The sequence below is a fragment of the Acinonyx jubatus genome, chromosome E4 (assembly GCF_027475565.1).
Source record: "Acinonyx jubatus isolate Ajub_Pintada_27869175 chromosome E4, VMU_Ajub_asm_v1.0, whole genome shotgun sequence".
NCBI lineage: Eukaryota > Metazoa > Chordata > Mammalia > Carnivora > Felidae > Acinonyx > Acinonyx jubatus.
The window spans coordinates 59,969,959-59,997,120 of record NC_069395.1 but is presented as its reverse complement, the minus strand read 5'-3'; the positions used below and the strand labels follow the sequence as shown (position 1 = coordinate 59,997,120).

General features: G+C 38.4%; 1 protein-coding gene across 10 annotated transcripts in view; it reads left to right on the top strand.

The window, feature by feature from the left end:
* RGS7 (regulator of G protein signaling 7) overlaps positions 1-27,162 on the top strand; it is a 498,690-nt gene that overhangs the window by 198,570 nt on the left and 272,958 nt on the right. Inside the window, exon 2 of one of the 10 annotated variants that reach the window (XM_053209417.1) lies at positions 26,843-26,963. The exons of the other annotated variants lie outside the window; for them this stretch is intronic. The gene's annotated coding sequence lies outside the window, so the exon portion shown is untranslated. The remainder of the gene's footprint in view (positions 1-26,842; positions 26,964-27,162) is intronic. 10 annotated transcript variants of the gene reach the window in all.

Below are 27,162 nucleotides of genomic sequence, written 5' to 3'. Positions count from 1 at the left end.
CTGCTCAGATTATGATCTCATGGTTTTGTGAGTTCGAGCCCTCCATCAGGCTCTATGCTAGCAGTGCGGAACCTGCTTGGGATTCTCTTTCTCCCTCTCTTCCTGCCCCTCCCCCACTCACACTGTCTCTGTGTCTCTCAAAATAAATAAATAAACTTAAGAAAACAATTAAAAGTAATATCATGAGTGTTCTTGCTTTCTTTTCTTTTACATTTGTATTTCCTTTCCCTCGGAGTAAGCATCATGGTTGCTGATATCAACATATCTGCTTAGTTTCTTTACTGTACAGTGTGCACCCAAAAGTCTCAAGATTAGAATACATATTATTACAAACAGCAAACCCACTAATAAAATGTAGAGCTTGTTTTCACACTTGTTTTTTGTCCTTAGACTTAAATATCACTAAAACTGCACAACTATACTGAAAAGTTATTTGAAATAATTTTTTGTTCTTTGTGGTTGTCAGTTTGATATATAGCTAATCTCATTTATTTCTGTTTATAGTCAATTTTAGGTAAACAAAAGTTTATTTTTTAATTATTTTCTCTTAACTATATTTTCTAATCTTTACCAATGTAAAGAAACACTATTTCATATTATTTTGTAACTTGTTCGATGTATTATAATATAACTTCACTGTTTCACTATGTTTTTCAGAGCTTTTTCTACAGAGAGAACCCATTATTTTAAGTTGAATTATTAATGCCTTTAATAATAAAACCAATTTTTCACTTTGAGATTGCTTGTATTTTATGAAGTTTTGGGCTAATAATACACCTCTCTGCAAAAACTCAAGTATCTCTTCTCACAGATTTGTACCATGAGCTCCAGATTGTCCCACCCACCTGGCAATTATATTTAATTATTTAGTTGTATGATCATTTTCTCCTTTGATTAAAAAAAGCATTGATTGGAACTTTGCTCTTTACCAGTGTTGTTAGTAACTGATAGGCTGTGAACTCCATGAGGACAGGCATGTCTCTACCTACCCAGACCTTGCCCAGTGGGCGTGCTCTGTAATGATCACTGAGTGGCTAATGAATGAACACTTCTCTGGAACAATTCAGTTCCCTAAATTCTCCTACTTTTTAATTATTTCTGTCTTTGACACATAAGAGCAAGTATAATCATGTCTGCCGTCTTCAGGCTTCTGCAAAGGCTTCAACTGTGTCCATGGGAGTTTCTGATTAATGAAAAAGGGAGCAGGATCCCTGGCTTGTGAACGGTGACAGTCCTTTGAGAGGTGTACATCACGGACCACTCTTCCTCTGTTTCCTTTCATTAAATCTGATCCTTCACATTTTCTAGTCAGCATGGGTGATGATGCTACATTTAGTTTGCTGTGTTTTTAAGCATCATCTATTCTTAACAGGATATGTAATGTGATTCAAGTTGATTAACAAAATGTCTTTCAGTCTTTGCTTGGCTAATAACTGTTTCCTCTGCATTTTATTATGGGGCAGCTAGCAAAGGGAGCCAAAGTTTTTTGTTTTTTGTTTTTTTTTTAATTTCCTTAGAAAAAAATTAGTTAAGTTACATAGGATGCTGGGCCTTTGCCAGCTGCAGCTTGAACATTTTTACTGCTTACATTTGGCAAAAAGTGAGGTTGGGATGTAATGAGATTCAAATTCCCTTACATTTCCAAATATCCATTTGGCTTCTTTCTCTGTGTTCTGTGAGTGTTTAATATAATTTGACAATCAGTATGACTCGTGTGTGACTCTGGAAAGGTGTTTTTGTTTTTTACGGTACAGAGAGTGAAATCTAAAGGAGAAAAACATATTTTTCTCAATGTTTTTAAAAAAGGGAGACATGTCATTGATACAATGACATCATTCCTTATTTTTTAATGTTTATTTATTTATTTTTAATTTTTTTAATGTTTATTGTTGAGGGAGAGAGACAGAGTGTGAGTGGGGGAGGGGCAGAGAGAGAGGGAGACACAGAATCTGAAACAGGCTCCGGGCTCTGAGCTGTCAGCACAGAGCCTGACGCGGGGCTCAAACCCACAAACTGTGAGATCATGACCTGACCCGAAGTCGGACGCTTAACCAGCTGAGCCCCCTGGGTGCCCCATATGTTTATTTATTTTTGAGAGAGAGAGAGACAAAGTGCCAGCAGGAGAGGGGCAGAGAGAGAGGGAGACCCAGAATCCAAAGCAGGCTCCAGACTCTTAAGCTGTCAGCACAGAATCTGACGTGGGGCTCAAACACGTGAACCGTGAGATCAAGACCTGAGCCGAAGTTGGAAGCTTAATGGACTGAGCCACCCAGGCGCTCCAAAGATGTCATTCTTCAAGCTGGCATTAAATAACTCTGTAAATGAGTTATGTTGCTTTCAAAATCACTGGCATCACTATTTTGTCACAACCAACTCACCTTTCAGACCAGAATTATCCTGACCTCTTGTTCTCTTTCACTTTGTAATTAAATCTTTTTTCCTATCATTTCTCATTTAACTGCTTTATTTTATTTTATTTTTTGTTTATTTTTTATTACAAAACTTTGTTTAATGTTTATTTATTTTTGGAAGAGAGAGAGAGAGACAGGGCGGGAGCAGGGGAGGGGCAGAGAGAGAGGGAGACACAGAGCCTGGAGCCTGCCAGGCTCTGAGCTGTCAGCCCAGAGCCCAATGTGGAGCTTGAACCCATTAACTGAACTGTGAGATCACAGCCTGAGCTGAAGTTGGATGCTTAACCCATTGAGCCATCCAAGTGCCCCATCATTTAACTGCTTATAACACCTGTTTCCAAAATGGATGGGACAGAGAAAGGAGTTGTCACCTTTAGATTATGTGTGAAAAGAACACTGAAAAACAAAAAAAAACCCAATCCAAACCCTCAGTGGGTCAGGTGAGAAAGCCAATGCTCAGAGAAGTTAAGTGACTTGAAAAAATTTGGGTCTTTGGTGGTTTAGCCAAGTTGCTATTTAGCCAACAAGAAATATCTGTTTTTGGTCATGAAGTCATCATTGAAGTCATTTTTGTGTTTTTCTTATAATTTCCTTTCTTATTAACAAACATTAACATCTGAGTATCCTGCAGGATTTGTAGAAATAATTACTTGCTTAGTGTTGCCAAGCAGAATAGCAGATTCATTCCAGGACATTTTTTGCATGTCAAAATGATTCTAGTTCTTAAAAATGCAAATGAACAATGGTTCATAGTACAATTAAAAGCATCAGTACAGAGCTTAGTGTTTTTTTTCTTTTCCTTTGTTGTTGTTAATCACTTAAAATGGATAATTAACTCTCAAATTAATCCCTGGAAAATTAAAAGAACATCTGGTGAAGTCCATTCTTTTGGATTTTTTATGTAAAAGTGGTTACCAAGTGGATGCTTGCTGGGCTAGAAAAATTTTAATCTCCACCTTCTTTATTCTTTTTCAAAGTCAGCCAAACAATATTCATTTTTTTTTTAAATTTTACTTTATAGAGAAAGAGACAGAGAGAGAGTGCTAGCAGGGGACAGGGGCAGAAGGAGAGAATCCTACACTTAGCATGGAGCCTGACATAGAGCTTGATCCCATGATCATACCTGAGCCAAAACTGAGTCAGATGCGCAATCACCCAACTGATTGAGCCACCCAGGCACCTCAACAATATTCATTCTTATTAGAAGTTTGGTACTGTCATCTACATGACACTGAATCTGAAGAATGCAGTTACTGAGCAGTGATAGTAACTTTCTGACTGTATTCTTACCCAGAAGTGTGGTCATATCATTAATTTAATATAATAGTTGTTAAAAAAAAAATCCAACTGAGTAAATTTGAAGATCTACTTGGTTTTATTAAATGATCCATGAATCAGACAGCTGCCCATCTAGCAAGCAGAGGGGAGCTCTGAGGAGTTGTACAAAGGGAAGGTTTTTTTATAGGGAGGAGACGGGCAAGGAAGTTGTAAGCAAAATAAAAAGGATTATTCTGGGCAAGGTCATTTTCCCTTGGAGGAATAAGGACAGAGTCTTATCATGGAGATTAACTCATCTTCCTTTGGAGACTTGAAGAGGGTCCAAGTGACAGATTATCTTCTTGTTGTTTATCAGAAAATTCCCAACTGATCCCTTAAAACATTTCTTGGGAAGTTTGAAACTGAAGAAAGGTGAGGTACAGTGACTTGGCCTAAGTGGTACTCATTTTATACCTGTGATGTCCTTTTAACAGGAATTCTTGAAAAGGAATTTAAAATTCTTGAAAAGGAATTTTAAAATAATAGTAACAGGTTTAGGATGAACTTTGGTTGATTACTCGAGTCATTACCCCTGCCCCTCTCTTAACATATCCCTGAATTTATGTAGGCTTTCACGTTCCACATGGTTTCGGGCAGTGTAAGACATGCACAGACAGGCCAGAGCCACTAGGAAGCTTGTTAGAAATGCAAACTCAGGAACCCAACCCTAGACCAACTCAGAAATCTGTGTTTTAGTAAACCCTCCAAGTAACTCTGGTGCACATTCAGGTTTGAGAACCACTGCTTTTCTGGGAGGTTGATTATATGTAGTCCATTCTCTTTGCCAGTGATTGGTTTAAGGAAGCACACATAGCCCAAATCTGGGTGACTTAACCTAAAGGGATTTTTTCTCTGTGGTTGCTAAGAAAACCGTTTTTCTATTTAAGGAAGTAAAAGTAAAAGACAGACTTTTTTTTTTCTTTCTTTTTTTCCTCTGTCTTTGGAATTTGATATGTGAGAACATGATGCCTGGGGATGCTGCAGACATCTTTTGATGATGAAGGTCACATGCTGATAGTATAAAATGGAAATATGGAAAGGACCTGGTTTAATGAAATCTCAAGTCACCCTAACTCAAGATTTCTTATATTGTGGGATTTTAAAACAAACAAACAAAAAATGGGCACGTGGGTGGCTCAGTCGGTTGGGTGTCCGACCTCAGCTCAGGTCGTGATGTCACGGTTCGTGGGTTTGAGTCCCGCACGGGCTCTGTGCTGACAGCTCAGAGCCTGGAGCCTGCTTTGGATTCTGTGTCTCCCTCTCTGTCTGCCCCTCCCCCACTCAAGCTTTGTCTCTGTGTCTCTCAAAAATAAATAAACATTAAAAAAACTTTAAAACAAAAAATGAAAAAAACAAAAACAAAAAATAAACTGCCTGAAGATATTCAGGTTTAGTTTTTTCATTTATTTGCTCCTTTGTTTCGAGTATCCTGTAACTTTTAGGTATACTTGAATATACAAGGTCATTTATGGCATTTTGCAAGTAAGTCTTCTGGTAAGTTTGACTATTATTTTAAGTAGAGACTGAGGGTAAAAACTCAGCTCTTTTCATATCACTTCTGTTTTGAAAATTCTTTTTCAAGATGTTAGAAGAGTTTAATTTTGAGAAATTCTTCAAAATGATATTTGCCCCTATCCTTCTGTTAGTATTTCTAGGAAGTAGCTATCCTTCTGTTAGTATTTCTGGGTGGGAACATCAGTATAATTATTTACTTGTTTAATTATTAACTTGTTTAAATTATTTATTTAATTTATCTTCTTTCTGGTCCCAAGAGGGTAGATCCATATGGGAGGAAAAATATGAGCTGTATCTAAGGCTGAAAAACCTTAAAAGAGTTACCACCTCTTGACATAGGATTCCGTACTCACTCCTCAGAAGAGCTGCTTTTCTTTGCTTATTATTCTCCTGTCCAAAGAGAATTTGCATAATCAGCTCCTGAGAAATTGCTTTACCAAATAATTTTGAAATAGTTCATAGAGATGCAGGTCTTTCTTATGTGCTTACATATATACATGTATTCCATAGTTCACATTTTTTGATGTTGTGACATTTTTTGAAGTTTTTTATAATATGTATCTTCATATTTCCCCCTTCAAATCTATTCACATATACTTTTAAAAGCTGTTTTGTTATTCTCAGTTGAAAGTAACATCCTTATATATTTATGAAATATGTTAAATTATTTGTAGAGAACAACCTCTAAAACTATGCTTTTATATTTAAATATATAGATGACAATAAATATAGATACACAGCAGTGTTACTCTGTAGTCTATACTATTTAAAGATTTACCCATATTTTTGTTTTAATTGATAAAATAGCATGGAAATTTATAATTTTTTAAACAGCCATCTAATATGCATTGTTAATTGTGTTAGTAACTGATGTATGGCTTAATAGAATTGGGTTTTCTATATAGTTTCAATCCATTAAATGTGTTGAAACATGATTTATGACCATATAAAATATGGTTATTTTTATAATTGTTGCATGTGGGCTCCCAAAAAATGTATGTATTCTGGAAAAAAAATCTCCCAAATATTGTAAGTGTTTTTACTTGGCAAACTCCTATTTATCCATCAAGATTCAGCTCTAATACCTCCTTCTCAGAGAAGTTTCTCTTGACAGTTTCACATAGAATTAGATACTCCTTTATCTGTGTTCCTCCTATAATATTTCTTTGACAAAAAATTTCAATTTGTACATTTATTTGATCATAAGATCCTAAGTCACAATTACCTTCTAATTTATCTTTACTACTGTATCTAATCTAATACTGTACCATTGTCACATAGTAGGCACTTAGGAAATCTTTCTAGAAGGAAGGAAAGGAGGAAAGAAGGAAAGATAGAGAAAGAGGGGCAGAAAGAGACAGAAAGGGAGAAAGGGACAAAGGAAGTGAGGAAAGAACAGAAAGGAGGAAAGAAAGAAAGAAAGAAAGAAAGAAAGAAAGAAAGAAAGAAAGAAAGAAAGAAAGAAAAGAAAGAAAGAGGGAAAGAAAGAAAGAATGAAAAAGAAAATGGAAGGAAGGAGGGAAGGAAGAAGGAAGGCAGGGGAGTGAACAATAGAATAGTAATATATTGGAGTTAATCATATGCTCAGGATTCTGCAAGTTTAGTTTCTATAGTTAGACAATGCTGTCACCCAGGCAAAAAAAAATCAACTCAAGTTACTAAATAAAGAACGCACAATTTGAAAAGAAGAAATAATTATAGTTAACACTTTTGTGGTGTTTCTCTGTACCAGATACTTTCCTAAGCTCTATATTGAGTGTATGGGGGGCTGGGAGTAGGAGGGTGTAAATTCACTTAATCCTCATAATAACCCTGTGAGGTGGATACTATTATTTACCATTTCTATTTTTCAGATGCTGAGATTGAGACACTTAACTGTCAGCTGACTTACCCAGGATCAGACACTAGAGAGTAGTAGCAGAGCCAGGGTTTTTACCCCAGCAGACTCATTCTAGAGCCTGTGGTTTGCCATGGTCTGTACCCCAGCAGACTTGTTCTAGAGCCTGTAGTTTGAACCCCATGCTATACTACCTCAATAAGTACAAATGGGAAAAGCTCCATTTTTAGCATTTTTGAGGGCAGAAGGAGCAAACCTTGACAACTGTTTGTGAGGCAACCTTGTGTTCTAGCCCTACAGTTGGGTTCCCCAAACTGGTGGTCCCAGCTGAGGTTCTGTGCTGTGCTCCTTGTGGGCAAGCTTGGAAGCCCTAGCTCATGTACATCTCTGGGCTCCATCTCTAACTGGAGACAAGGGCATTTCTTCCTCACCTTAGGAGCTGTGGGTGTTAGTGAGATTGTGTCTGAAAGTACTTTAGGTTTCTAAGAGGGAATAAGATCTATGCAGTACAGGGGATTTGATATATGCCTATCCTAATCCTTTAAACATTAGATGGGGAACATAAAACTCTCCCTCAGCCCCAGGCTGCTTCCATGCCAGGTCACAGTGAAAAGGACTCTACCCAGAACAACTTATGTACCTATCATATTCTGAGAACCTACTATGTGTCGAAATTACTTTAGTTTGGAAAGACAGAGAAATTGTTTTATTCTTTTAACAGCTGGCAGGAGAACTCTTCTTAAATAGAGAATGAGTTTGTTGGGGGAAATTCCTTGCTGAGCATACTTGGGTAGAAACTGAAAGCTGGGTGTGGCGAAGCTGTTCTCAGAGCAGAGGAGGATGGTTTTTTCTCAGAGGAAGGGGAGTACCAGGTCGGTGTGTGTACATGTGCTTCCAAGTGTCTGGCCACAGGAGAACCCGAACACTGCAGTGAGATGTAGCCTCTGTCTTACTCCCTTGGATGGTAAGATGATCTCACAAAATATTGGAGTGAGTAGCATTCTTGTAGAGACCCATGTGAGGGCCGAATATGAGCTCAGTACAATACAGGCACAGAATAATGACCCTGGGTTTAGACAGAGCTGAGCCAGAAAGGGAATTTGCGGAAATCTCAGGGTGGCTTAAGACTTCCTCAGATTGTCCACTGGAAGGTCAAAGTAATCCTCCATGAACTCAAGGGCACAGAATCCCAGCTGTGTGGGTTATGATAAGTTCATGAAGCAAGAAGGCAAGACCATGCCAAAAACATTGATGCATTGTTTTGAAATTGAAGCATTTTCTGCCCAACATCTTGGGAGAGGACAAAGGCTCTGAACACAGCCCCTCATCTTCATGTAACCAAGCTCCTTCAGGCCTCACCAGTCTAACAATACAGAAAGAGGTGATAACCAGGAACAGTCCAGCCTCCAGGCACTGCAGGGACCCCTGATGTGTGTCTCGTGTCCACCTGACCAGAGCAACTCTCCAGGGCCTTCCATGGGGATCAAGTGGTTCCAAAGCAATACTTCTGGTTCCCCCTGACACTACAGTTTTAATGGAACAACTTTTTATTATTTTTTTTTTCTTTGAGTGCCCCCCCCGCCCCTTACCTCAACCTTCTGTAGGAATGAGACAAAAATCTGAAGGGAGATCCAGCTGTCCTTAAAAACTCTCTTCCCATTTGTTGACTAATGCTTTGATAAAGCTTGGTGGTGGAAAGCCTCTTTCCTCTATCTCTGGTTCTTATAAAGAAGCATTTCTCCAAGCATAGCCCTTGATTATCCCCACTCCTGTTTTAATTCCTCGCTTGGGAAATTGGCATGATTAATTTGATCAGTAACTTTTGGAAGGATGATAGAGAATTCTAAGTACAGCTCCACCTTTATTCATTCCCTTGGGATCAAGTTTCCCTCAAGGAGCACAAGATTCTCTGCTTCTCCTGGGGAGTGTGGGAGGGTGGAGGGGAAGGCTGTGTGTGCCCAGTCCACTGTGGCCGCAGCTGGGGGATAGATCTGCATCATTCTGGGGTAACATATTATCAAGCATGTTTGGTGTCAAAACCGAAAGCCACATTCAGATGCGAATCTGGCCTCTAAGCCTTGATGGGTTGTGGATTTTTTCTTTCTTTTTTTTTTTTTTAGGGAGAATACACTTGCCAGGGAGTAACGGATTATCGGTAGAGGGAAGGGCATTCTCTCAGATTAGTCCAGCTGTAACTGTCTGAACCAGGGAAGTTGTTCCATTGACAGAAAGGAGCAGGTGGTGTGGAGAGCCATTGATGAGACAGAATCAGTCACATATAGAGGCTGGTTAAAATAATGGAGAAATAGGGGTGTCTGGGTGACCCAGTCAATTAAGAATCCATCTCTTGATTTTGCCTCAGGTCATGATCTCATGGTTGTGAGACAGAGCCCTGCATCAGCATCTGTGCTGAGCATGGAGCCTGCTTGGGATTCTTTCTCTCTCCCTCTCTCTGCCCCACCCTTCTCGCTCTCTCTAAAAATAGATAAATATTTATTAAAAATGGAGACACGGGAAGGAGAAGGGAGCTGCTGGGCTGCATTAGATTTAAGATCTCAGAGCCATGGGTGTTAACAGAACTTCGGGGCCTGGAGGTCACAGTAGGGAAGGCCATGGGTGAGTCTCAGAGCCTGATTGAGGCCACCCTTTATTTATTTATTTATTCATTCATTCATTCATTCATTCATGTCCTCAGGGGTTCATGTGCACTCATGAGAGCAACCATGCCGAGCTGGTCACACAAAAGCAGGAGCTTTTCAGCATTTGTTCAGTCACTTAACAATTGTTTATTGAGCACCACATGAGCGTTAGGCATTTGAATGGTGAAGAACAGGAAGAGTACTAACCAGAAGGTACAAGTGCTCGCTGAAGATCACATATTGATTCCATTCTTCACTCTGTGCCTCTTGCCAGCAGGATGAAGTGCCAAGTCGTTGGATTACTTTAGTGTGAATCCATTGACCAAGGTCACTGTTGGTGCCAACTGTGTTTCCATAGCACAGACTTTGCTAAAGGCAACCCTATAAGGGATTTTTTAAAAGGAATCTTGCGACAGAGCTTGATAATTCACTACCTTTAGAAAACAAGTTGGCAATGATAACACAGGAGAACCCCCGCTTTGTCTGTCTTCTGTAAACCTCAAAGTTACAAGTGGATTCTAACTAGATATTTAGAGTAGTATGGTCTCCTAGAAGCTTTCATACAATTAGTTTTTCCCCCAGATTTTTCCATTGGAAAGTCAAACCGTAGTTTGTTACATTTGATGTATGGCTGCATCAGTTACAGGGTTCATTTCTGGACAAATTTTCAAATGACAGTTTTATCGTTGCCACTTCCTGCGGGAGTTGTGTTATGTTCCTTTTCCTTTGTTGTTCTTTCATTACTAGACCCTTGCATGCCTCAGGGTCATTCCAAGTGTCTTCTACTGAGCATTACTTTCTGATATTCTCCTATAAAACATGGTTCTGCAGCCCCACTGTTTTGGAAGCACTGCATACCACAGTCCTCTCTTAGGGATCTTGGTGCAGTTGGAAAAGTGAGACTTCTGGAAGCCTTATATTGGAGACATCTGTTCAGAACTTTTTTTTTTTTTTTTTACCCAACATTCCACAAACAGTTTGGCACTGAATCCCGCTTCCTGATATCATCTATGAACTGTCCAAATCCCTAGTATTCTGCACTCCGGGTATCCTTCAGAGTCAGGAGAAACATGTGAGGCCAAGGCAAGGTGTTCCATGGAGTCATGAGAGTAATATTCATGGGGACACATTCTCCTGGGATCACAGCCTTCTCCTGGGATCTCAGTGTGTATAGAAGCTTGGCCTCTAGTCAGTCTTTCCTCCAAATTCAAAGTGGTATGAAGCAGGCTTACTAAATCTGTTTAAAATGTGCTGAACTGGTACACCTGTACTCCAGATCCTCCATGTGGGCACCAGACTCCATCACCTGCTGCTGTGGTGTCTGGAATAGCCCCTTTCTGCTAAGCCTACTGTCCTTATTCACTTCTGCTTACAGGCCCATGTGTTTCTAGGTCTGAGACCAGTTCTGCCCATGAACAGGAAGTATAAGGGAATCCAAGGGATCTCTGGCCCATTCACTCACTCATTCAACAAGTGTATTTCTGACATATAATGTATCCTAGGTGAAAAGATTTCTGTACAAGATACAATTTTGATCCATAAGAAATTCATAGTCTAATGGAGAGACAAATAGATGACAAATGCAATATCAGGTGATAAGGACTATAATAGAGGTATATGGAGAGCAATGTGCATGAGAGAAGGTGTTTTGCAGCTATGGACCCTTGAGAAGAATCTTGCAGGATAAGCAGAATTTTCCCAGGTAGGCAGGCTGTCCCAAGGCTCAGAGGCATGAGGACAGCTCACTTGGGAAAATGACTGAAAACTGTGATGTGGGAAGGAAAAGAGATGAGAATTTCAGTACGGGGAGGACCTCATACAGTGCCAAGCACTTTGAGCTTAAGCCTAAAGACAAGGGAGAAACACCAAAACATTTTCAGTAAAAGCAAAATAATTGAATTCACTCACATCACTCTACCCACAATATGGAAGATGGCTTTGAAGAGGTGATGACTGCCTACCTGAGTACGATGTCTCTGGGAAGAGCACTGTTGCACTCTTTGAGGGGCAAGCTGACCTAGTGTCCTTTGAGTGGAACACCATTGTTACTGGAAAGAATGGCCAAAGGACAAACTCTGTTGTTTCAGACAGGAGTATTTGGAAGACTTGTTCATTCATTTTTAATGAACAAAATGCAGAAATTCAATTCAATTCAATTCAATTCAGTTCAATTCAATTCAAGGAAAACAACTGACAATGTTAGTTGCCCATAGACAAAGTTCAGGCTTTCACATGAAAGGATTCTGGAAAATGTGTAATTGTCATGCGTGGTGAATCTGGCAGCTTCCCATAGTTAAGGCTTCTCAGTGGATCAGAGGTGATATTAACAAGTGCCATTTTTGATATTGTATCATGAAATGTGTCCGTATTTGAGAGATCTTCCTAACTCAGTGAACCAATATTTTCCAAACAACCACTGGCACTATATTCCTGGGTAAAAGATCCATTCAAAGACCAATGTATTTTAATGTAATAGAGAATGAAAAGTTCACTGATAAGGCTTCAGATTCTATAACTCAACTAACCATTAAGAAACTACTACCTATAGTGTTTGGTGCAGTGTCAGAGTATCCTCAATTGTATGAAAAGGCTATTAAAATACCTATTCATTTTCAAAGTATTTTCTGTGTGAGGCCAGATTTTATGCAACCAAAAAATATATTGATGGTCACTAGTGAGGAGGAGGATGGGGGGGATGGGTGAAATAGGTGATGGAGTTTAAGGAGCACACTTGTGATGAGTACTGGGTGATGTATGGAATTGTTGAACCACTATATTGTATATCTGAAATTAATATAACACTGTGTGTCAGCCAACTGGGATTAAAATTAAAAACTTAATAAAAAATTTAAAAAATAAAAACACTAATATCTGGAAAAGTATATATATGTATTGCAACAGATTGCAGCATAGATATGAAAATCCAGCTATCTTCTCAGCCAAATTTGAAAAGATTTGCAGAAGTGTAAAATAATCCCATTCCCTTTGCTAAATATGTCTTGGGAAATATAGTTATGTTTTTGACAAACATGTTAACTTGTAATGGATTTATTATACTTTTGATGAAACAAGTATATATATATATATATATATATATATATATATATATATACACACACACACACACACACACACACATACATAATTTAGGTTATTCAGTTTTAATTTCAAAAATGGTAAATATTAATAGATCACAAAGTCTTTAGGATTCTTAATAATTTTTAAAAATGTGAAGGGGTCCTGTGATCAAAAAGTTTAAAGACTGCTGTGTTAGCTCTTTCTAGAAGGCAAGAGGTTTAGCTTTAAATGAAATGAGATAAGATAGTGGCAGAGGAGGGCAGGTAGTTTTTTTTTATTTGTTTAATTTTTGTGATTGGATCTTAAGGATGGAAACTGAATGCTTATATTTACTTCTTCATGGAATGCACTCAGTGGAGTAGCATTTTACAAACTGCCTGTTGAATTGCGTTCCATTAGTAGGTTGTGAAAGCAACTGAGAAAGTAGTAACCAGTATTTTTATTTTAATATGATGGAATAGAATGGAAAATACCAGAGAGTAGGGTAAGGTAAGTGTTGGTTTGTGAAACTTTTGTTTCAGTTAAATCTATGTATGTAGGAATACACATGTTTGTACTGAGTCAGTGGAAAATGTTTATCTTACTGGACGGGTTGCTGAAAAAGTGTGAAAGCCTTTGCAGTAGAGAATCTTTATCACTCTTACAAATGGTCATATTAGCCCAGCCTTGGCTTGGATTCAACCTTGTGCTGTTTTGATTCTCTACAGTGCTGGCTATCATTCCCAAAGCCATTACCTGTTTTCTTGCCCAAGGTCCTTTCTGTCTTTGTTGGCTTCTCCATCAAGACCTTAGATTATCCAGATTTGAATTACATTGCAGCTTTTCTTTTTCCTACGGTTTTCTCTCTGTCACCCTTGTCGGGTTTCCACTCAAGCTCCTGTGTAACACTCTTCAATTTAATCCTACAGATAGTGCCCGACAAACTTTCTGTTCTGGTCCAGTTCATCCAAAGCCTTGTCGCCCATGGTTTGGCTATGTCCCTCCACTCATTGCCTCTGATTTGTACTCAGGGCTAAAAGCATAAGTTGAAAAACCCCTTCTCTGGGAAAGTCATTCTTCACCTCCTTTCCTGTCACAAACCACAGACCACAATAAGCATTTAACCTTTCAACATGGTAGATTCACAATAAATACCAGCTACTTTAGTGAGGCATTTTGAGAGAATCGTTACACATTTGTTTTAACAACCGTCATAGAGATTGAATGACGTGGATTTTGTAGTTGCAAAATTATATTAATCCTAGCAGCAATTCCAGGGAATGTCAGAAGACAAGCAGAACTTAAAGTGAGAACATTTCAAGGTCTTGGTTGAAATGCAAAGGATTGCTGTCATTGTATGCAACCAAGTGAAAAATTTTCAGGGTGGTATAAATCTTTTCCCCAAATTTCCCCGAGAGGGGACTGTATTACAAAAACATTTATATTTTATTTGAAGAAAAAAATGGTGTTCATTTTTCTTTTTGGCAGTGTATATTTTTGGAAATATTATTCTGTATTGTCCTGTTCTACAAGTGTGCCTCACGAGAAGGTCCACTTTTTACCAGTGTGTAACCTTGAGTCTGTCCTTGGGTCTGTCCCTTGACTTTCCAGACCCTTATTTCCATCATCGGTACAAAGGAGTTAATAAAAATTATGTTATCTACGAATGTATGTAAAAGTAGAGTATAAGTTTTACTTTATTAGTGTATGAACTGTTCTCTTTTGCTTATTAAATAAGATCACATCTGGTGCCGAAGTATCCGCAGTGGTAGGAAGCCAGCAGCCAAACTGTGACCCAGGAGCCCAGTTACTTCTTATGTGAGAAAGTCACCCTAACTGAAAAATCAATATACATTTTCTTAAATAATACTATTTGTAGAGGGAGTGTATATTCCTTTTAAAGCATAAGCTGGTGTAATAAATTGATGATTGCTACAGCGGAGTGATGAGTACACAAGGGTCCAATGTATTCTGTTTATTTGTGTCTATTTAATTTTTTCTGCAGTAAAAACTTAAAAATTGCACATATAATGAGAATTTTAGAGCAGTCTAAGTGTATGTCACATAACATTTGGTTTCATATGACTCTACTTTCTAAGAGCACAGATTTCCTAGACAGGACATATTTATCGCCTCCATGTCTGTCGATACCTAACACCAACCGCGAAGATACAAAGATGGCCCTTTAACGGCAGAACGATGTTCATACTCCCCAAGGATACTGATCCAAAACAAGTGTCCAGGGCTGGCGAGAAGAAAAGAAGTAAGCCTGAGCCACACAAGACAAATACAGTGGGGAGAAACAATCATTTTTCCCCACTAGGGCCTGAATTCACTGCCAGTGCCCTTGTTCTGGCCTCTCCATTTGAGAATTAGTATTCAGGACCCTCAATGGTAGGTAAGTGGATTTTTGAAAAAATGAACTGATATTTATTTAATAGGAGGGTAAATGTATCCTGGAAGAAATCCTGTTAATTTTATACCCATAGCTTTTAACTGAGCAGTAAGGCATTGCTGAGTTTGAAGTGGGAAGTTGTAGGTGAGCATCTTAGATGATTGGTTGAGGGAGCGCATTTAGCTTTCTCTGGTTGATCCTGAGATAGAAGCAGGAGCAAAAATTGAGGAAGCCAATAGTCATTACCAAGGTCCTAACTCTGGGATCACTGTGATGTTGTGATTTTGGCTTCCTGGGTTGATTGAAGAGGTTGTGGGGCAGCGTTCCATTGTCGTGTGTGGTCTGGCTATTTTCTCTTTGTGTATTCAGTCTCTCAGAAGGTACTGTTCAGGATACACATACAGATGTAATTAAACCAGTATTTATCCTCAACTATTTATCCCCATTAAAAAGGGACAGAACAAATAAGAGATGTATACAGATGACTGTAATGTAATACAGAGTGTGATATAAAAGTGTAACTGAACTAATGTGCACTCGCTCCTTGGTGAGTTACAGGGGGAAAATACACCAGGAGGGTTGTCACACAAACTAATCTTTATTTGCAGCAAATAAGGAGATCATGGGGAATAATTTCCAAAGCCGTGACTCCCTGAGCAGGGGTGAGGAGGTTCTTTTTGTTTAGGGTTTTGGATGAATATTTAGAAAGGGGAACTTTGTCATCACATGTAAAGATGGGCACAAGGTTGTGCAGGCATACTTAGAAAACATGCCTATATGTGCATCGTATGATATGTTAGTGAACCTTGTGCTCCCCCTATAGTGGGGACTTTAACATTATAATGAAGCAGAGGTAACTGCTGTCCAAGGGGAAGGGACTATGGGTGTGGCCTGAGAGTCTGTATAAAATGGATGGGATCTTAGGCTTTTTATCTCAGGTGAGGTATGCAGGACTTGCTTGTTCATAGGCTGGAATCAGTTGACCTTGAGTGCAAGCTTCTGCAGAGAGAGCTAGTAGATTTGTTCGTGGGGTCTGAAAAGAAACAATAACTGATTAGGGAAAAACAGTTCTCTGAAAAACAAGCTTTAAATGTTCTGCTAGTTTTAACCTCATTAACCCTATAGGGCACAGTTTTAAAAGGGAATAGAGTCACAATAGCCACTCAGAAAATAGGGTAGTTTCACTTCAGAGTAGGTGCTTTTGGAAATAGTGTCATGTCAGGGTTTATGGGGGAAGAGGGAAGGGGAACAAATGTTGAGTTGAAAAGCATGTGTTTCATCAAGGAATTAGAATTCTCATTTTATGGGGAAGGAGATTAAGGCTCAGAGAGGTTAAATTACAGTTGATCTTTAAAAAAAAATAAATTACAGTTGATCTTTGAACAACATGGGTTAAAACTGTGTGTATCCACCTATATGCAGATTTTTTTCAGTAAATACAGGACTATAAATGTATTTTTCTGTTCCTTATGATTTTCTTAGTAACGGTTTCTTCTCACTAGCTCACTTTATTGTAAGAATCAGGATATAATATAGATAACTCACAAAATAGTGTTAATAAACAATGTTATCAGTAAGGCTTCTGGTCTGCAATAGGCTATTAGTAGTTAAGTTTGGGGGGGATCAAAAGTTATATGTGGATTTTCATCTGTGTTTAGTGGGGGTGTGGGGCAGTGTCTATAACCCACATGTTATCCAAGGGTGAACTGTACTTTCCTAAAATCGTTCAACAAATGACAGAACTGAGACTTCCACCTGGTTCTGTTGGACGAGGGTCATATATTTCTTAATTCTAGTTCCCAAAGTTGTATATCCATGAAGGTATCAAAATGTTAAGGAAGCAGATAACAGTTTTAAAATTTTATTTAATTTTTATTTTTTTCTTTAAGACAATGAAAACCAAAGGCATTGTTTTCTTTATTCTAGCTACAAAAGGTAAAGTTCACAAGCTTTTCTTGACTGGAGACTTGAAGAAATTGATGATTCTCAGTGGGGCTGTTTCAGATTATCTTGGAGTCCCTGTGGGATTTACACTTGACAAAGGGGGAAATCATTGTCAGTGGTTCAACATCACTGTGGTTTAGTGTTTCCATGCAGATTGATTCACAGCTGTGTATTGTTGGGTAGGTCCCAACCTGCTGAGCCTCTTTTCTCCTCAGTAGCGTAAAGACAAAACCATATATGGCGAAGTTTGAGCTGGACTATCCCCCACTCACCCACTCATCTGACTTGTGGTGAATATTTATACTTTGGAAAAAGTTATTGCTTGGTGTATTTGTTAAAAATACACTCATTCAGAGTTTGTTTACAATATCTGATATTTGAAGTTGTACATAATTATTAAATGTATGTTAAGTGAATTTGCCTCTTTTAAAAATTAATCCCAGTACATAAACTTTATAAGTATCTGAAAGTGTCACTGATTGAGCTGGCATCCAAGTGACAATGTTTTGTGGAGCACATGTTATCTCCACGTTATCAGGAACTTGGTAAAACTTCATGTGTAAATATGCCCCATCTTTTCTGATAGATAATTATTGGGGGGTTATCACCTTATATTTAATCATATTCAATAATACCTAATTTGCAATTGTTACGAATATGTAATTAAATGTGTGTGGGGTACTTGGCTCATATTTGGTGTACAATAAATGTCACTTTCCCCTTCTTTCATATCAAGCCGAGTTAAATGTTCTAGAACCTCCTGATACTCAATATTAATCCAGTAAGCATTATAGCTCATGAAGACGTGGTTTTGAATGTACTTTATATGTTTCTTGTTGGAGCGCCCTTAGCTATAATTCCCATTAAGTTCCTCCCTGTTTATTCAATAGACATTTGATTAGACAAACAATGAAACAATGAAGGACTAAACAAAAATAGACTGAGTATATTTTGTTAAAAGATAAAGTGAGGAATGTTAAAAATGTTAAGAATTTATCTGAGCAAAAATTGATTCCAATAGGCCATTACCAAACCAGAACTGGTTAGCAGCATTCTGGAGATGGGAGCTGGGAAAGTCTTATCTAGAGAAGATATAGAATCAAAGAAAGGAAATTGATGGGTTATAGCTTCAGGCATACTTGGCTGTTTATGATTGGTTGTCCTTAGTATTTGCCTTATTTGGAAAAGTGTAGTTGGCTGACTGTTATTGGTTGGCCTTAGTTTCAATTTCTTTTTTTTTTATTTTTTTAATGTTTATTTATTTTTGAGAGACAGAGAGAGACAGAGAATGAGTGAGGGACGGGTAGAGAGAGAGGGAGACAAAGAATCCGAAGCGGGCTCCAGTCTCTGAGCCGCCCAGAGAATGGGGGATGGGACTGAAAATTCAAAGCTTTTAATCATGGCTTGGTCTTTCGGGTCACTGGCCCCCCCACCCAGGAGCCCATCAAGAGTCATCTCATTAGAACAAAAGACGCTTTCACCTGAGAAATGCCAAGGGATTTAGGAGCTCAGTGTCAGGACCCCAGGGCAGAGATCAATATATATTTTTTCTATTATTTCACTCCTGTGCTTTAAAAACATGAACATCCCATTAACACTCACCCACCCTCCAAAAGATGCATACAAATTCCTATATATGTAACATGTGGAGTTAGTTGCTCTGTGTAGCTGAAATTACGTTTGCCCCAGCTATCTCTTTAATAGCATCTCCCCTGTGATTCCCTTCGCCTGGACTCTTTTTTTTTTTTTTTTTAAATTTTTTTTTTCAACGTTTGTTTATTTTTGGGACAGAGAGAGACAGAGCTTGAACGGGGGAGGGGCAGAGAGAGAGGGAGACACAGAATCCGAAACAGGCTCCAGGCTCCGAGCCATCAGCCCAGAGCCTGACGCGGGGCTCGAACTCACGGACCGCGAGATCGTGACCTGGCTGAATTCGGACGCCTAACCGACTGCGCCACCCAGGCGCCCCTGGACACTTTTTTCCATTCACACAACCTGTGTTACCTAGTTACACTGTGTCATATTTTACTTTCCTTCTTTGTAATGCTAGGTAATTGTCCGAAGTTAATTTCTGTTTTCCCTGCTTGACATATAGCTCTGTTGTTGCCTCGGTAATGTATGTATTACACAGCATATGATACTGTGCTTTGTAATAAGGGATGTTGGCTTAAAGGAGAAAAGCACTTTGTAATGAAAGACACATCCTGGCAAGGATTTAAACATGCATAAGGGACACTGAGATCTTTCCCAGCCTTTTAGGTGAATTTATGCTTTTAGCATTTATATCTGTTTTCTCAGTATTTTCTGGCTACACTTCAGCCACATTCACTGGAAGAAACAATGCATTTAGGAACTGAATAAGTTAGTAGATATGAATGAAAAATGGAATAATATCATTACAAATTGTATATACACATCCAATCAATCTTATTACATTTCCTTACGAATATGGCTTAGTTTTTAGTATTTTGTGGTGCTACACATGCACATAACATGCAAGGAAGCACTTTACAGATTATAGGGTTAGACAGTTTTCCCCATGTAACAGCATCATAATGTGGCTTCTTGTTGCATGCAAGTGCACATATTGCAGGTCACGTTAGATCCAGGAGACATAATAGTTGTAAACGTCACACAGCTTACAGAATCTGGAGGGGAAGTATTGTTGATATAAGGACTAGTCCTTCAAACCAGTATTGCAAATGATTACATTCCATAATTTTGTTAGACACATGGACATATAAATAATATAATAATTATTGTAACATTACAGTTGAACTATTTTGGGGGTGGTACGTGTGCCTCTGACAATAGCCAAATACACTTAGGTTTTCAGATCAGGATTTCTGGCTGGTGCTGTGGAACAGCTGCAAGCCAGCCATAGTTGCTGAGTCTATGTGACCTTCTCAAGTCCAAAGTTTAAGATAATAGATACAGGTTGTCTCGCAGTAAGTAAGGCACATTCCTTTGTTTGTTTTGTCTTTTCAGTTTATCATGAAATCTTTGAGAACTTTTGTCGGGAAGAAGGCAACCAAGAGTTCTGATGTCCTTGGTATGGAGAAAACAAAATCACGGGGGATATAAAAGAAAGTTATTGGGCTAGAAGTTATCCATCCAGTTGTCTGGGCTTAGACCTACTTTGCTTAGGGATTTTGGGTAAACAAATCCACAATGCATCCTAATTTCCCTCTCTAGAGTACAAGAGAATGAATGAGCAGTTGCACTAAGCCTGTATGGAGAGCGCTCTTTCATAGGTGGATCAGCAAGGAGGTTGTTTTGCCTGATCCCCATTCCCAGCCTTGCACATGTAAAAGATGAACCAGAAAATTTACATTGAGTTTTCTCTTCTTTAGAGCTAACTGTTCAGTGGGTTTGGAAGATCAATATGCCTGTTCAAATGCTTCTGAAAAATAAAGTCCATTTTAACTTTGTAGTGCCTTGAATTGGCAGCACTTAGCAAAGAGACAGTTAAAGGGGAAATGTTTTTCCTTTTGCCTTTCTACAATTTACTCATCGATCTCAAAAGAATTCTAGAAAATTGAAATTTGAAAATCAATGTATGAAATAAGTAAACCAAGGAATGTCACACAGAGGAAAAGGTCAAGCTCAGCAGGAGCAAAAACCAATTTAAAACCTTAAAAAGCATGAAACCTAAGGCAAATGGCCAAATCACTACACATATATTTATTTTTAGTATGTGCATCTGAAGTAGATGATCATGGCAATCATGATGGCCGTGATTATGCTTTTGTCCTTCTAAAGTGCTTTTGCCTTGCATTCAGGTTATAATCCCTTAAAAAATGTTTTTGAATGAGAGTCACAGGCAGGGTATTAATTCTTAGACTAAGCAGCCTGGATGAACCTCTGCTAACACTAATCATGTACAGGTATCCTTGCTTTTAGAAAGTTCTCTTTATGCCACTTTGCTTTTATGAAAGAGATATTTTAGTACCTGTTTTTACTAACCAAAATACATCCAAAGATGATTTTCATTTCTACGAAAAAAGGCCCAAACTGGAATATTAAGCATCCTTTCTGCAGCAAGCCCTTAATAGAGGCAGTGCTTACCCCAGTCAGTGAGCGTGGTGCTGGCTAGTGCCTTCCCCAGGAACTACATTCAGTGTTTCAGCATCATGCCACCAGAGCTTTGAATTCTGTCCGTGACCATCTGTGCTTTATCTCCACTTATTTTGTGTAGCTGTTGGCAAAATGTGACCTAAGGTATCAGAAAAGCCTAGGAGACTTATTTTGGGGGTCTGGGAATGTCCAGAAAACTTTCCAAATAAATTAGTGGTAATGGCTTCTTCACCTTAAGCCATTATGGCTTATGAGAGGTTTCATGGGAACGTTGCTTTTTCATAACGGGGGGAAACCTACATGTTGTGGGGGTGACCGAAGGTCATCTTTTTGATCACTTCTGGCAAAACTACACAAAAATTGTCCCAGAGACATCTCTGAGCCCCCATTTTAGAAAAGAATTTATCATAAAGTAAGTTACTTAAGTAATATATCTTGGTATCACGTCATTGAAAATACGGGTCTTCAGCCCTTATGCCTACACTTAATCCAAATCCCTTGCTTCCTCTCAGGGGAAGCAGAGCACAGCTATTGCTTCTGGTTCCAAAAATAGCACTCCATGCGCTGACAGGTTTTGTCCAGAGCAGCACTCTCAACCTGGATTTTCTGAGAATATTAAGCCCTAATTGCCTGAGGGAGCCATTGTATGTGATAAATTAACCTCTCTCCTATGCATTTGGAATGCTGCTAGTCCTCTACCAACCTTGAGAGAATTGAGAAAATAATTATTCATATTCTGAAGGGCTTAATTCTCTTACAGAACCCTCACTGAGAAAGAAGGCTGTGTAGGGCATGACTTCTTTTGGCATTATTGTTTGCATTTTTATAACAGAAGCGTCTAACTCAGGTGAACCTGTACATCAATGAAACCACTGGGAAAGCATCCTTTCATTATCCTTAGAAAGGACCTCATACCTTTGGCTTCTGAGCCCTGGCAAGAAGTTTCAGATTCTAGATTCCCAAGAAGGCATATGGGCAAAGAGCTGCCTGGCTGTTCAAGGTTGGGAAATGGTACATTCCACGGTGAACACAGATGCCTTGTCTCTCCAACTTAGAAAGTTTGTCATGTTTTCCCACCATGATCAATGCTGCAAGAACATGTATCTTTTATATTTCCTCACTCAGTGTGCTATCCTTTCTGGTCTTGACCCTCTTGATTAGTATCTGTATCCGAAGTCTCCCTGACAGTGCTTGGACTCTGAGAACTTCATCGCACATTTATAGCTCTTACCAGGCTAAGGGTACAGAAAGGACAAAAAACAATGAGTATAAGATGGATCAAAGGTCAAGCTTCTTGTTATTTTTACTACTTCTTACTTTACCATGGAATGCTTGGTCTTCTGAAATCAGAATTCAGTTCGACTTCTGCACTTAAGAAGACCCTGGTACATGTGCTCAGTGACTTAAGGATAGTATTCATAATAATACTTGATAGTTTTTATAACTATGTATCTTATACATATATGTCACTTGCTCCTCATTGAACATGAGAAATAGAATTATTTCTATTAGAATTAATAGAATTAATAGAATTAATTCTATTAGAATTAATAGAAATTATTATTAGAAATTATTAATTTATTAATAATATTAATAGAAATAATAATATTATTAATAGAAATAATATTTCTATTAAATTACTAATAGAAATTTCTAATAGAATTAATAGAATTATTAGTAGAATTATCTCCATTTAATGGATAAAGATACAAACGTTTAAAATGGGAGGCTTCCCCAAGATGAGTGAACTAACATGCCTCCCACCTGAATCTTTAACTTAGCCTCATTTCACATTTGGACTGGACTACATAGCATCCTCCTTCCATTATCTCCAGACACTCGGCTAACTCTGGAGCTTTACTGTTCAAATTAATTGTACAGTCTTGCCTCACTTCTTGCCTCCTGTGTTTGATCCTACTGTCCCCAACATCATTCCACATCATGCCAAGTGTCATTATGGAAATTGTGTAATGACAAGAGACCTTGAAAGAAGAATTTTCATGTCTTTCTCTGAGAATCTCTGTAGATTCTTACAGAACAAATAATGAATGTGTGGTAATATCTTTAATGGAATGATGAAACATGGCATCCATATTTCTGTCTTTACTTTTATTTGGTTGATTTCTAACTGTTACCCGCCCCCCATCCCCTGGCTAAAAATACTATGTAAGCTTAATGATATGAGAACTCCTTAATGAGGCTGAGAGCAAGAAAGGAGGGGATGAAATAAAGTCAGGTTTTTGTTGTCTTTCTTGTTATTTAAGCATGAATGTTCAACTTCATTATGTCATATTAATGACATTTTTGTTCACAAATACTGGATACTTATTGAATTTGTGGAAGGGTGGACTTCACTGCATTTTATAGTTTGTAGATAACTGTGTTGAAACTGAATTACAGGTTAAATAATTTATATTTTAATGTAAAAGCTAAAATGAATCTGATGTCTCCTGATTTAAATTCCATCTTCCCTTCATAGCCATTCCTATCTCTTTTATGCTCATGAATTCTTATGAATTTGTATTCGTTGAAACCTTTTTGAAGACATTCAGATTTTCTGTAATCAAGTGAAGACTTCAATGACTCTGATAATTTTGACATAATTTTTTTATCTAAGAGCTCAGGAATATATCACAGGTGATACTCACCCCTTTAGGCAGTAGGTGTGAATGTTCTTAAACTATAATAAAAGATTTTAACATAATGATCCTGGAGAACAGAGGTACCTAGAAAACAGTGCTGAGTGAATTTCTCCTGAGGGATGAGTCTGAGGAGAAAGGTGAAGGACAAAGTCATTAATAGAAGCATCATTTGTTTTAACAGTTCCCATGCATGAAATTTGCAACTTTGTAGGGGGTTTACAGAACAGTGGGGCTGTTCTAGGCCTTCAGCAAATGTGGCATTTTCTGAGTCACAAAACACCATGATGAGAGCTTTCTTTCTGCCGCTGGGTTGATCTCTTGATCTCAGTCGCTTTATGTAGATGGCTAAGATGCTGTCCGTCCATTGTATAAGATTGTTCTTAATCTTGGATGGAGGATGGATAAGGTAGTAAGCATAAATTTCTGTTCTGCCAAGTGTGAAGGTTTTGGAGGAAGGGATAGAGTTTATTTCACAGGCTCCTGGAAATGGGTCTGTGGTGCTGAATGGCCAGCAATAGACCAGGATTTCTTTATCATTTAGGGCTGGCAATACCAAGGGAGGTACTCTATGCAGAACTTTGTGAAAGGGTGGGCCTCCTTATTAGGGGAAGGGGATAACACAGGATCAGAATTTATAATTTATGTACCATGAGTATGATAGACAAGGTCTTAGTCACTAAAGTCTTGAATTTTAAGATGAAGGTGCATCTTTTAAACTTGGGAAAGTCCAATATTAGTTAAAAAATTAAATAATACCTATGACTTCAGGTAACAGAATGTATTACCCAAGGAGCCACAAAACTTAAATGGGTTCGGAAGGTGTTGGATGAATTTATGAACAATGAAGACATACATGGTTCTAAAGAGAAGCTAAGGTTTGATCAAAGAACTGAAACACTAGCATAATTCCAAAGCTATTGCTGAGCTCTTGTACTCTGTGACAGTACTTTGAGGCCCTTTCCATTAGTGAGACTGTGTTAAAATGGCAAGCTCAGTCAAGAGCCTCCTGACATCTCTTATTGGTCCTTCCTCCTAATGTCAGAGGATTAGTAAATACAGGGTATATTCTGCATTCTCTTCCTTTTTCTCTCACCCAAGGCAATGGCTGTCTTTAGATCATTTGTTTCCTAAGTATTCACTGAGAAGTTATTTTAAGAGAATGACGGGTCTGTCTTTGCTAAATCCTGGAGGCTGAGGAATTTCAAGCTAATTCCAGAAACTAGGAAAAGAGCTCATTCAGAATCAGGTATCTGCATCAAGGAGAAAGTTAGCAAGAAAGATTTCTCACTTATCAGGATTTCTCCGGTCTCCTGAGTGAGGGCTGATGATAAGACTATTGATTCTGTCTACCAGGGTGATAATGAGGTGTGACTAATTTAAAAAGAGTGTAAACAGTTTAGTCCATTAGCACTGAATTTAAAAGGCAGAGAAAAGAATAATTTCTAGATAGACCGGTCTAGTTGCTGAAGACCACTAGTGTTGCACAGAATGTTTACATACAGTATATTACAGCACATAACTGGGGACATTTGACCCCAAAATGTGTGATGATAGATGTTTGAATAGTTTATACTATAAGATTTTAATCTTATTATTTGAGCATTCTCAATCCAAATTTTTAATGAAAAAAATTATAAAGGTAATATATAAACAAGGTGCGTGGTTAAAAGACAAACAAGCCTACAGACAGCACAGAAATATGTAAAGTGAAAAACAGAGGATCTCCACCACCAATTCCTTATGGTCTCTGCCCCCAAATACATAATGGGGGCTCACCATCAAAATATTTGTAATCTAAAAGGAATGAGGGGCACTTGGGTAGCTGAGTCGGTTAAGCATCTCTGACTCTTGATTCTTGATCTTAGCTCAGGTCTTGATCTTAAGGTCATGAGTTCAAGCCCTGCGTTGGGCTCTGTCCTGGGCATGAAGCCTACTTAAAAACAAAAACAAAACAAAAACTTAGGGAGGTGCCTGGGCATCTTAGTCAGTTGAGTGTCTGACTCTTGATTCCGGCTTAGGTCATGATCTCACAGTTCATGAGTTCAAGCTCCACACTGGACTCTGCAGTGCTGAGCCTGCTTGAGATTTTCTCTCTCTTTCTCTCTCTGCTCCTCCCCTGCTCTATCTCTCTGTCTCTCTCTCAAAAATAAATAAACATTAAACAATTTTAAAATCTTAAAAAATAAAAGAAATGATAAATAGGTAAAGAATCAACTTATACGTAAGTCATTTAAAGTAAGGTGGGCATAAATAAAAAAATAAAGTTATAATAAAGTTATCTATGAGTTCCAAAGGAGCTATGATTGTATTCAGTTGGGATGAGGGAGGCAGGGGAAAGGATTAGGGAAGATTTCAGTAAGAAAATTAATGTCAAAATTATCTTAAAAGTATAATAGAATTTCCCCCAGAGAAGGTAGAAAAAGGAAGGACACAGCTGGAGAGGGAATGGTGTGAGAAAATGTGAAGCAATGAGCCATAGCTGGGCATTTGTAGAGCATGAGGTGTTGTGAGGAGAGTGGGAATTTTCAAGGCTGGAATAATTGTTTTGGACCTTACTGTGGATAAATTTGAATTGTTATTTAACTTACAGAGAGTTTATGAGGTCGTCAGGTCAATCAAAAATTGACATAAAGGGTGACATATTCAACTTGCTCCCAAGTTAATTTGTCTGTTGAGTGGACTAAGATAGGTGCCAACAGGTGTCTATTGCACAGAGAATATCAAACAGGCTACCCGTGAAGTAAATGATGACACAGTGGACATGGGTTTGAGAATCACTGTAGCCTTCAGAGAGGTGGGCAGAGCTGGATGAGGTGGCAGAAGGATTCTTGTACAGGTCACCATTGTAAGCAAGAGCCTTGCTCATTCTCCTCTTGAAGCCAGGATGAGCAATTGATTTAGGATTCACATGTTCTGCATCCTCCATCTCTTTCCATTGCTTTATCCTGGCTACCCTGTAGGCTCAGCTCAGTCTTATCTTTTTCATGAAACCTTTCCCAATATTTCAGGAGACACTGGCAACTCTCCTACTTGAACTCTGACTGCAGTAACAAGTAGCCATTAGCCTCCTTTTGAGAGTTAAACAAATGGCCCCTCAGAGGAACAACAACAACAAAATAATCTGAAAACGTAAGTTATTCTGTCATAGATATGTAATATTCTTGGGTTTTTTGTTTTGGTTTGGTTTGGTTTGTGTGTGTGTGTGTGTGTGTGTGTGTGTGTGTGTGTGTTTTAACTCATGGGCAAATACTACCATGACCACATATTACATGTAAATTAGCCAAGGAGCTTCTTTCTCTCTTATGGCTGTGAAAACTACTTCTGTTGA